A 13283-nucleotide genomic window follows, 5' to 3' on the forward strand; every position below is an offset into this window, starting at 1 on the left:
TTATACATCAAAAGACAAAGCTTGCTCCCCTTTAAGTCAGGGTGCACATTTCAGTGCAAGAGAACTAGTCCTATTTCATAGTTTCACCATCTTATACTCTATTTCATAGATTAGGCCCTGTATTGAATTAGAGTAAATAAGAACCACTCTGCCATAGGACGATGCTCTGAAAGCACTATACTGAAACTGTGTCTTCTGCAGTAATTACAGTAGAATACTATAAAACGATCTGCTATCCATGTAATTAGATAGCAATGTTTGATCAGCAAGGATCCTGTTATGTTTTATTGTTCTAAGGTGTGTCCAGCAGGGGTATTTCATTGGGCCAGAACGATACCAGTATCTCAATGTTTTTTTTCCATGGCAAAAATTAAAACATGAAGCAGATCAAGTCTTTGGTCCTTTAAAAACCTGCTGTATGTCAAATATTGTGTGCTATAGCTTGGAAAATAAATTTGACTGGATGACAACATAATGAGGTTTGTTTCTAACATTAGGGCTGTTTTCTTAAAGAAGTTAAACCTGCTTTGTTTCCTTGCCACGATAGTAACGAGTATTGCGGTATTGGTATCGTCCCGGCCCTAGTATTTAACTTGAGCATTTGCCCTTCATCCATTCCTTTACTGATTTGATTTGATATCATAGTTCGTCATAATACGCCGTGCAAGGGGCTGAGTAACATGAGCCTCCTTCATCCAGGTTAGGAGACATGATATTCCCCTCTGAGTTGTATTCTCACTGGTACCACCACGCACACTATTGAAATATTCAGCGTAGTGAAGCATGACACCAATGGATCCCACTGTCTGTACTGTCAGCATTTTGGGTTGTAGCACTGACGTCTATAACCTAGCTCTTGACTGCAATGACCATTTGAACTCTGGTAAGGTGGCAATTTGTCCACACAATGCAAAGACCCATGCTAATAGTTTATTAGTTTTATATTAACCTTTAAGTGGCAACTACCATTAATGCATTTGAGATGATGAGATGCATTCATGCTTCATAACAGCCAGGAACAGAGAAAACACTACATTATTTCAGATTAGTTCTTATATGCACTGTCTTTGTTTTGTTGGGTTATTTTGCTGCTTGCGTCTAAAATGTTGTTGTATATTCCTTTTTTAAATGTGTCGTCTCTGATATGCTCTGGACCGTATGTATTTATGCGAAACCTTGTGATTTCTGTTTTTTGTTTCTTTGTTAGTATTTTTTTATTTCATGTTTGAATAAAGCCTTTGTTGACTATCCTGAGTGATGCTGTCACCTTCAGTGTGATTTGTTGCTTAAAGGTTGAAGAGTTGAATTGTTTCTATTTCTGTTGAAACTGAAGATAATGTGAGAGAGAAAAAACTGTAATTCCAGTCGCGACAGTGTTAGAATGATCCCACACTAAAGATATCAGAGGAAATGTATAGTCAGTCATACAGCAGGGGTTTATGCAAAACATTTAACTAATGTTGATATGGCTATGACTGCCCTTCCACTGATTTCTTATGTTCGATTTCAGATGAAAGTAGGCCTACCATCACATTCTACTTCATGAATCCCTAACTTGTTTTTCTGTTTATTTATGAGAATTGCAGACAAGAGGCTCAAGATTCGAGGAGGAGGTCTTTGAACCTAAACATTTCCCAAACTCTGTCCTGTGTCTTTTTTGGGGGGGATGCCAGGACTGAGTTTGAAAAACCCTGCTCTAACTGACTCAATGTCAAAAGTATTTCCTTTATTCTTTGTGTCATCTCATCCTCTACTCGCTGCCTCCTCAAAACGTCAGAGGAAAGCAAGGTTGTGGTCAGGTGATTTCTATGAAAATCCATGGGAAAGTTCTCTGATGGGGAACAGGTGTCCAAGCCTCATTTTGAGGACAGGAAGAGAACAAGGATTAAAATACTGCATCTTATCATAATTTGGATAAAGTAAGTATGCATGCCTGTCTGTACTTTGTAATATATTGTCCTATGCAACCAAATGCAACATTATTTTGGCAATGGTTCTCGTTGTTCATGTTTTACATGTATGTTCTTAAAGAATAGGTAGCTCTAATGTAACAACCTTAGTTGAGGGCAAGTAACTGATGATTTGTAAATGCTGAGCAGAGAACACTAGAAAAATATATTAATATAAGCTATTTGTTTTCATTATGTGAATGACTTAAATAAGATATATGAAATCTGTAGCTGACCATCTGGACGGGCTACACTTTAAACAGTGAAGCTTAATTGCATTACTGCTTTTAAAGGTTCAATCAAGATTCGAAGCTACTTTGACCTAAACGTTTCTGTATCTTGAAAATAGTGTTAAACGTGTGTATTGTAACAATCCTTTACAGGCTCTACTCATTACATCATTGATGAAACAAAAAGCCACAAAAGCGTTTGCAAAAGCAGAGAATGGTTAACCAATAGCTAATAGTTAAGGACACTTAAATCTGAAAAATATGTCATTTCAAGTAGGTATAACTACATATATTTCCTTTATGTTTCAATATTGTCACAGGACTTTGACTGAATCCATAATTCCATTGGGGAAAAATTGTCATAACTTAACCATTGAAGAAAACCTATAAACTAGCCCTACCTTCTGGTTTGTGTCTGGTGTTGCTTCCAATATTGCCCTTTGACGTGTATTTTTTTGTTGCTCCAGATTACCTCCACACTGAGATTGCCAGATATGTGTCCCTGGCCCCCATGCCTTCCTTGTAGTCCTCCCACTCGGCCTCTTCACTGAAGAAGATGAGATGGTTGTGGGGCAAATTACTACGATTTTTAGGGAGAAAGCGGTGCAGAACTACGGGTTGGTTCTTTTCACCACAAGGAGATTCTGGACGGCATGCAGATAGAAGAGTACATAGGAGTCCCCAAAGGCACTCAAGGCTCTGCTGAAGAGGTGCCAGAACAGATACCATGTCTTCAACAACAAGGACCTCACCAAGACCTCGCCAACCGAGAGCAGGTGAAAGGGCTGCTAGAAAAGGTAGAGAGGATGGTGGAGGGGAAAGGAGGAGGGTCCTATACCAATAAAATGTTGAGAAAGGCAAAGGAGCTTATCATCAGGAAGGTGATCATAATTAAGAAAACATTGAAGTCTCCCACCTCTGACTTTGACATCTGAATGATGGCCATCAACTGCCTTGAGGTCCTGGCAGAAATTAATAAGTGGGTGGTGCCATTATTTGTAGGGGCAGAAGTAGGAGCTGTTGCTGGGCCTATAGTTGTGGAGGCAATCACATGAGAAGCTGTGTGGTGTAGTAGTAGGAGCGGCTGTAGAAGGGATTGCAGGGTTGGTGATGGGTCCTGATGCAGACCACCACAAATGCCCACAGGTCAAAACAAGCAGCAGTGAAATTAGTGGCCGTGTTAGGGACTGCAGCAGTTAGCGGAGAAGGAGCTATAGCTCTGGGGTGGGGAGGATGTACAGAAGGCAGTTGCAGGAATCGTTTATGTGCGTACATGACTTATAGCTCTCTATTTGTAACAACTGAGTGAAGAATTAAAGAAACACCAGCCTTTATCAGATCTGCTGTTGCTCTGTTCTGGAATGTGCACTTACAAATAAAGCTGTTGACTAAACTCGGATTAAACTTTTAATTTGGAGGGTTTGGGGCCAGGATATGTATGAGTGGATGCAACACACAAACACACAACACGAGAGACACATTCAAAATCAAGCACAACTAAGGACTTATGGCCTGCATTTCAATGAATACATTTGGTTTTATTTATTGAAGTTAACTTGCTTGGGTCTTTTGCGCTTAACAATTTCTCATTGTGGATCCACATGAAGTCTTCAGTGTGTGTACGCTTGTGAGTGTGTGTATAATGGCAACAGGTTGGTGTGTGATGATGCACTTGTGAAACAAGCGTGTGTTTCCTCAGATCCTTGTTTCCTCTCCTAGAATCCTCCCTCATTTCCCTCAGATATTTAGAGTCTTCCCGTCTTAAAGTAAAAAAGAGGAGAATGGTACAATCCTCAAGATAATGGGAAAAAACAGGACTGCAATAAGCATCTTCTTCTGCCATTGACTGGATGTCTTCTACACCCTTTAGCCCACCAGAGGGCAATGATGAGTTTCTTACCTGAGGGGCCGAAGCAGTCTGTGAGGGGATATCTGCAGGCAGCTAGACCTGCATTAATAAATCAACACTCAAAGAGAGAGAGACACATACACAGTCAACCACATACACACAGTAGCATACGCACTCACACACAGTCAACCACAGAAACGCAGAAGCACACACACACACAGAAGCACACACACTCTCAGATATAGAGGCTATCTGAGTAGAGTTAAACCCACACTACACATCTGTGCAGAGCAGAAATGGAAAGAGAGAGAGGGGGAGGGAGGGGTAAACAGAGAGGAGAAAGAAGGAGTGGGAAGGAGAGAGAGCAGAAACACACCTCTACCTCAGTTCTAAAGCGTCTCAGTATGGTGCTTTGTTTCAGAGTGAAGGAGATTTTCTCAGTGATCAGACAGCGTGATGGATCAGTGGGAACCAGACAATCAGACTGGAGCTCTGCAGGGTCGTCAGGAGGACACTAGTTCACACATACACTCTCCATCAAACACGCCAGGCTGAAGTACAACAGCTCTTAGCATGGCCCCCAAACCTGTGTGTGTGTGTGTGTGTGTGTGTGTGTGTGTGTGTGTGTGTGTGTGTGTGTCTGTCTGCATGCCTTTATGCCTGTGTACACCTCAAATAATTTTCTGCCTGAACATTATAGCCCTAAAAAGACAGGAGTAATCACTCTCGTGCTCTTTTCCTCTAATTCCTCCCTATCATCCAATGAGGATCAATCTTTTTCTGAATTGTGCGTATTATGTGTAATTTCCATATAAATTAGCTTCATTAAAAGGGGAGTACTTTCTTATTTAACAAGGCTCATTTGGAATTCTGTATTTAATAACACATGTAATCCTAGACTCGCAGACAAATAGCCAAAGATTAGCAGGGTTGGAGCATCAATTATGTAAATTCTGTTTGTGTGCATGTGTGTTTGCATGCCTGCATGCATGCAGGCATGCATGCCTGCGTGATTTATTGAGTAAGACCCTCCTCTGTCCCCATCTGGCAAGGCAGAATCTGTCTCCTATGGATTTTATACAAGAATTGCAGCACTACAGGAGATGCCATTGAACTATCACAGTATCCAGAGTTGTGATGGTGACACCAAGGCTGCTGGTGGGAGAGCAGAGCAGGAAGGATAAAGAGACGAGGCCAGACAGGGAGAGTATGAGCTAAAGCAGGTGGAGTACGATGAAGGACAGAGAGTGGGAGAGGAAGAAACATCTGCGGAAGAACAGAGTATAGAAGAGATAGAAAGTGAGGAAAGGGGCCAGTGAAGGCAGACAGATTAAAGGAGAGGGTGAGAAAGAGGTGGTGTGAAGAGGTGGTGTGGAGGGTAGATGGTGGAAAGGGTGTTCGATTTGGAGTGCCTCCTCTCCTCTGAGTGTGTGCGTGTGTGTTTGCATGTACAGTGAGGGAAAAAAGTATTTGATCCCCTGCTGATTTTGTACGTTTGCTCACTGACAAAGAAATTAACAGTCTATAATTTTAATGGTAGGTTTATTTGAACAGTGAGAGACAGAATAACAACAAAAAAATCAAGAAAAACGCATGTCAAAAATGTTATAAAATGATTTGCATTTTAATGAGGGAAATAAGTATTTGACCCCTCTGCAAATGACTTAGTACTTGGTGGCAAAACCCTTGTTGGCAATCACAGAGGTCAGATGTTTCTTGTAGTTGGCCACCAGGTTTGCACACATCTCAGGAGGGATTTTGTCCCACTCCTCTTTGCAGATCTCCAAGTCATTAACTTCTCTAGGGCCAGTGGGACGATTTCGTCCCACCAGCGTAACAGCCAGTGGAATCCCGTGGCGCATTATTCAAATACCTTAGAAATGCTATTACTTCAATTTCTCAAACATATGACTATTTTACACCATTTTAAAGACAAGACTCTCGTTAATCTAACCACACTGTCCGATTTCAAAAAGGCTTTACAACGAAAGCAAAACATTAGATTATGTCAGCAGAGTACCCAGCCAGAAATAATCAGACACCCATTTTTCAAGCTAGCATATAATGTCACATAAACCCAAACCACAGCTAAATGCAGCACTAACCTTTGATGATCTTCATCAGATGACACTTCTTGGACATTATGTTATACAATACATGCATGTTTTGTTCAATCAAGTTCATATTTATATAAAAAAACAGCTTTTTACATTAGCATGTGACGTTCAGAACTAGCATACCCCCCGCAAACTTCCAGTGAATTTACTAAATTACTCATGATAAACGTTCACAAAAAACATAACAATTATTTTAAGAATTATAGATACAGAACTCCTCTATGCACTCGCTATGTCCGATTTCAAAATAGCTTTTCGGTGAAAGCACATTTTGCAATATTCTAAGTAGATAGCCCGGCATCACAGGGCTAGCTATTTAGACACCTACCAAGTTTAGCCCTCACCAAAGTCAGATTTACTATAAGAAAAATGTTATTACCTTTGCTGTTCTTCGTCAGAATGCACTCCCAGGACTTCTACTTCAATAACAAATGTTGGTTTGGTTCAAAATAATCCATAGTTATGATCAAATATCCTCTGTTTTGTTCGTGCGTTCAAGACACTATCCGAAGTGTAAAGAAGGGTGACGCGCACGACGCGTTTCGTGACAAAAAAATTCTAAATATTCCATTACCGTACTTCGAAGCATGTCAACCGCTGTTTAAAATCAATTTTTATGCCATTTTTCGCGTAAAAAAGCGATAATATTCCGACCGGGAAAGCGTGTTTACGTTCAAAGAGAGAGAAAATAAAAACATAGGATCCCCTCGTGCACGAGCCTCAGTCTGATGGTCCTCTGATAGACCACTTAACCAAAGGCGCTAAAGTTTTTCAACCAGCGGCTGGAATTACATCATTCAGCTTTTTCCCGGGTTCTGAGAGCCTATGGGAGCCGTAGGAAGTGTCACGTTACAGCAAAGATCCTAAATTTTCAATAAACAGAGCCAAGAAGCCCAAGGAATGGTAAGAGAGGGTACTTCCTGTACAGAATCTTCTCAGGTTTTTGCCTGCCATATGAGTTCTGTTATACTCACAGACACCATTCAAACAGTTTTAGAAACTTTAGGGTGTTTTCTATCCAAAGCCAATAATTATATGCATATTCTAGTTTCTGGGCAGTAGTAATAATCAGATTAAATCGGGTACGTTTTTTATCCGGCCGTGTAAATACTGCCCCCTAGCCCTAACAGGTTATGGTTTCGAGGCTGACGTTTGGCAACTCGAACCTTCAGCTCCCTCCACAGATTTTCTATGGGATTAAGGTCTGGAGACTGGCTAGGCCACTCCCGGACCTTAATGTGCTTCTTCTTGAGCCACTCTTTTGTTGCCTTGGCCGTGTGTTGGGTCATTGTCGTGGGTCATTGTCATGTTGGAATACCCATCCACGACCCATTTTCAATGCCCTGGCTGAGGGAAGGAGATTCTCACCCAAGATTTGATGGTACATGGCCCCGTCCATCGTCCCTTTGATGCGGTGAAGTTGTCCTGTCCCCTTAGCAGAAAAACACCCACAAAACATAATGTTTCCACCTCCATGTTTGACGGTGGGGATGGTGCTCTTGGGGTCATAGGCAGCATTCCTCCTCCTACAAACACGGTGAGTTGAGTTGATGCCAAAGAGCTCCATTTTGGTCCCATCTGACCACAACACTTTCACCCAGTTGTCCTCTGAATCATTCAGATGTTCATTGGCAAACTTCAGACGGGCATGTATATGTGCTTTCTTGAGCAGGGGGACCTTGCGGGCGCTGCAGGATTTCCGTCCTTCACGGCATAGTGTGTTACCAATTGTTTTCTTGGTGACTATGGTTCCAGCTGCCTTGAGATCATTGACAAGATCCTCCCGTGTAGTTCTGGGCTGATTCCTCACTGTTCTCATGATCATTGCATCTCCACGAGGTGAGATCTTGCATGGAGCCCCAGGCCGAGGGAGATTGACAGTTCTTTTGTGTTTCTTCCATTTGCGAATAATCACACCAACTGTTGTCACCTTCTCACACAGCTGCTTGGCGATGGTCTTGTAGCCCATTCCAGCCTTGTGTAGGTCTACAATCTTGTCCCTGACATCCTTGGAGAGCTCTTGGTCTTGGCCATGGTGGAGAGTTTGGAATATGATTGATTGATTGCGTCTGTGGACAGGTGTCTTTTATAGAGGTAACAAACTGAGATTAGGAGCACTCCCTTTAAGAGTGTGCTCCTAATCTCAGCTCGTTACCTGTATAAAAGACACCTGGGAGTCAGAAATCTTTCTGATTGAGAGGGGTCAAATACTTATTTCCCTCATTAAAATGCAAATCAATTTATAACATTTTTGACATGCGTTTTCTGGATTTTTTGTTGTTGTTTTTCTGTCTCTCACTGTTCAAATAAACCTACCATTAAAATTATAGACTGATCATTTCTTTGTCAGTGGGCAAATGTACAAAATCAGCAGGGGATCAAATACTTTTTTCCCTCACTGTATACAGTGCCTTCGGAAAGTATTCAGACTCCAATCTACACACAATACCCCATAATGACAAAACAAAAACAGGTTTTAGAAATGTTTTCTAGTTTATAAAAAATAAGAAATATAACAATTACATTAGCATGCAGACCCTTTACTCAGTACTTTGTTGAAGCACCTTTGGCAGCGTTTACACCATTGAGTCTTCTTGGGTATGACGCTACAAGCTTGTCAAACCTGTATTTGGGGAGGTTTTCCCATTCTTCTCTGCAGATCTCAAGCTCTGTCAGGTTGGATTGGGAGCATTGATGCACAGCTATTTTCAGGTCTCTCCAGAGATGTTTGATCGGGTTCAAGTCCGGGCTCAGGCTGGGCCACTCAAGGACATTCAGAGACTTGTCCCGAAGCCACTCCTGTGTTGTCTTGGCTGTGTCCTTAGGGTCGTTCTTCTGTTGGAAGGTGAACCTTCGCCCCGGTCTGATCTCACTGTACTTTGCTCCGTTCATCTTTGCCTCGATCCTGACTAGTCTCCCAGTCCCTGCCGCTGAAAAACATCCTCACAGCATGATCCTGTTAACACCATGCTTCACCGTAGAGATGGTGCCAGGTTTCCTCCAGACGTGATGCTTGACATTCAGGCCAAAGAGGTCAATCTTGGTTTCATCAGACCAGAAAATCTTGTTTTTCATGGTCTGAGAGTCTTTAGGTGCATTTTGGCAAACTCCAAGCAGGCTGTCATGTGCCTTTTACTGAGGAGTGGCTGAAGTTTGGCCACTCTACCATAAAGGCCTTATTGGTGGAGTGCTGGAGAGATGGTTGTCCTTCTGGAAGGTTCTCCCATCTGCACAGAGGAACTCTAGAGCTCTGTCAGAGTGACCATTGGGTTCTTGGTCACCTCCCTGACCAAGGCCCTTATCCCCCGATCGCTGAGTTTGACCGGGCAGCCAGCTCTAGGAAGAGTCTTGGTGGTTCCAAACTTCTTCCATTTAGAATGATGGAGGCCACTGTGTTCTTGGGGATCTTCAATGCTGCAGACATTTTTTTACTACCCTTCCCCAGATCTGTGCCTCGACACAATCCTGTCTCAGAACTCTACGGACAATTCCTTCGACTTCATGGCTTGGTTATTGCTCTGACATGCACTGTCAACTTTGGGACCTTATATAGACAGGTGTGTGCCTTTCCAAATCATTTCCAATCAATTGAATTTACCACAGGTGGACTCCAATCAAGTTGTAGAAACATCTCAAGGATAATCATTGGAAACAGGATGAACCTGAGCTCAATTTCGAGTCTCATAGCAACGGGTCTGAATACTTATGTAAATAAGGTATTTCATCTTTTTATTTTTAATACATTTGCAAACATTTCTAAAAACTTATTTTTACTTTTTTATTATGGGGTATTGTGTGTAGATTGATTAGGAACATGTTTTATTTAATCATTTTCAGAATAAGGCTGTAACATAACAAAATGTGGAAAAAGTCAAGGGGCCTGAATACTTTCCAAATGCACTGTATGTGTGGGGGTGAGGCGACTCTGGCAGCAGGAGACAGACAGGCTGGTGGACTCAAAGTGCGGAATTTGTAATCAGTTTCTGCCATAAATCTCTGACTTATGATACTGTTGGCAGCCGACAACTGCCCTCTCTCTCCCTCTCTCTCTCCCTCACTCTCTCTCCCTCACTGTCTTTCTCAGCCTCCTTCTTAATTATCCTCTGTCTCTGTCTGTCTGTGTCTCTCTCTCTCTCTCACACACACACACACACACACACACACACACACACACACACACACACACACACACACACACACACACACACACACACACACACACACACACACACACACACACACACACACACACACACACACACACACAGTGATAGTGCTGATTCAGGCTTCATTGTGCAGTGGGGAGGAGAATGTGGTGAATCAGTGTCAGTGTCCAAGCCAATCGGAGAGAGTGAGACAATGAGGGAGGAGAGAAGGAGAGGACAACAGAAAGGTGGGATAGAGTAACTGGGAGGAGGGAAAAAGAGAGAGGTACGGAATATTTAACCAACCAGACTAAAGGAAAAGGGATGAGGGTGTGAAGAGACAAGGGGAGGGCTTGAAAGATGGTCAGAGGTGAGGGAAGTGAGGGAGGAGAGGAAGAGAGGGGGAGGAGGAGGAGGGAGGGAGGGAGGATGGCAGTGCTCTGAATCTAGGACACAGATACTCCAGAGCTGCATGAGCCTGATTGCAGTAACACAATGTTAGCAGAAATTCATTGTGGTCCACATGGATCCATGTAGGACAGCTGTTGTTGTGTTGATGGTGTCTAGTCTGAACGTTGGCCCACAGCTCTTTGAGGAGAATTCTGACAAACACCTCACTGACTATGAAGTGTCATTCCAACAAACCAGTGAGGAAGAGGAGCAGACGTAGTGGATTCTTCGACAGCTGGGATTCGTCCACCTACTTACTCTGAAGACACAACGAAAATCAAAGTGAATATTGGGAGGACAAAAGCACTTGATTTACTCATCTATATTAGACACTAACCACATTTCCATCCACAGTTTTAAACAGGTCAACATTCACAAGGCCGCAGGGCCAGACGGAGTGCCAGGACGTGTTCTCCGAGCATGCGCTGACCAACTGGCAAGTATCTTCACTGACATGTTCGACCTGTCCCTGACCGAGTCTGTAATACCAACATTTTTCAAGCAGACCACCATAGTCCCTGGGCCCAAAAACACCAAGGTAACCTGCCTAAATGATTAGCGACGTCTACAGCCTTGAAGTGCTTTGAAAGGCTGGTCATGGATCACATCAACACCATTATCCCAGAAACCCTAGACCCACTCCAATTTGCATGTCGCCCCAACAGATCCACAGATGATGCAATCTCTATTGCACTCCACACTGCCCTTTTACACCTGGACAAAAGGAACACCTATGTGAGAATGCTATTCATTGACTACAACTCAGCGTTCAACACCACAGTGCCCTCAAACCTCATCACTAAGCTAAGGACCCTGGGACTAAACACCTCCCTCTGCAACTGGATCCTGGACTTCCTGACGGGCCACCACCAGGTGGTAAGGGTAGGTAATAACACATCTGCCACGCTGATACTCAACACAGGGGCCCCTCAGGGGTTTGTGCTCAGCCCGCTCCTGTACTCCCTGTTCACCCATGACTGCATGGCCAAGCACGACTCCAACACCATCATTAAGTTTGCCAACAACACAACAGTGGTGGGCCTGATCACCGACAACGATGAGACAGCCTATAGGGAGGAGGTCAGAGACTGGCAGTGTGGTGCCAGGATAACAACATCTCCCTCAACGCGATCAAGACAAAGGAGATGATTGTGGAAAAGGAGGACCAAGCATGCCCCAATTCTCATAGATGGGGCTGTAGTGGAGCAGGTTGAGAGCTTCAAGTTCCTTGGTGTCCACATCACCAACGAATTATCATGGTCCAAACACACCAAGACAGTCGTGAAGAGGGCACGACAAGGCCTATTCCCCCTCAGGACACTGAAAAGATTTGACATGGGTCCTCAGATCCTCAAAAAGTCCTACAGCTGCACCATCGAGAGCATCCTGACTGGTTGCATCACCGCCTGGTTTGGCAACTGCTCGGCCTCCGATCGCAAGGCACTACAAGAGGGTAGTGAGTACGGCCCAGTACATCACTGGGGCCAAGCTTCCTGCCATCCAGGACCTCTATAGGGCCTTCCTCTATGTCAGAGGAAGGCCCTAAAAATTGCCAAAGACTCCAGCCACCCTAGTCATAGACTGTTCTCTTTGCTACCACACGACAAGCGGTACCGGACCGCCAAGACTAGGTCCAAAAGGCTTCTTATCAGCTTTTTCCCTGAACAGCTAATCAAATGGCTACCCGGACTATTTGCATTGTTCGTTAGACATGGCGAAAAAGTACATTTTGTGTGCATTACGTTATCACACACTGATTTTTTTTTATCCGCAACAATTATTTATATCTGCAACAAGTCCGTTTGGTGTGTGTGTGTGTGTGTGTGTGTGTGTGTGTGTGTGTGTGTGTGTGTGTGTGTGTGTGTGTGTGTGTGTGTGTGTGTGTGTGCGTGTGCGTGTGTCTGTGTCTGTGCATGTTTGATCATGTCCGTGCAGCTGTGCTCCAACAAGCTGTGGCACAGTGAATATTTACACACATATGCACACACACAAACAAACACACACAACACACACAACAGGGAGGTGGCCAGCTGCATGTGTTTGTTTAGATCAGTCTCACTCCTGAGACGCATGTATGTGTACTGTTTGGTTCGTTTTATTCTTATATGGGTGATTCTACAGAAGTGGTGCAAATTTAACTCCCACCCAAAACAACATTTATTTACATAATGATATGTTCTAATTCAATCCAAGGCAAACAAATTGTATAATTAATATTGTACAAAGTAATTGTTTATACACCTACAGTTGAAGTCGGAAGTTTGCATACACTTAGGTTGGTGACATTAAAACTTGTTTTTCAACCACTCCACAAAATTCTTGTTAATTAACAAACTATAGTTTTGGGTCAGAGGTTTACATACACTAAGTTGACAGTGCCTTTAAACAGCTTGGAAAATTCCAGAAAATGATGTCATGGCTTTAGAAGCTTCTGATAGGCTAATTTACATCATTTGAGTCAATTGGAGGTGTACCTGTGGATGTATTTCAAGGCCTACCTTCAAACTCAGTACCTCTTTGCTTGACATCATGGGAAAATCAAA

The sequence above is a fragment of the Salmo salar genome, chromosome ssa13, assembly GCF_905237065.1.
Source record: "Salmo salar chromosome ssa13, Ssal_v3.1, whole genome shotgun sequence".
Taxonomy (NCBI): domain Eukaryota; kingdom Metazoa; phylum Chordata; class Actinopteri; order Salmoniformes; family Salmonidae; genus Salmo; species Salmo salar.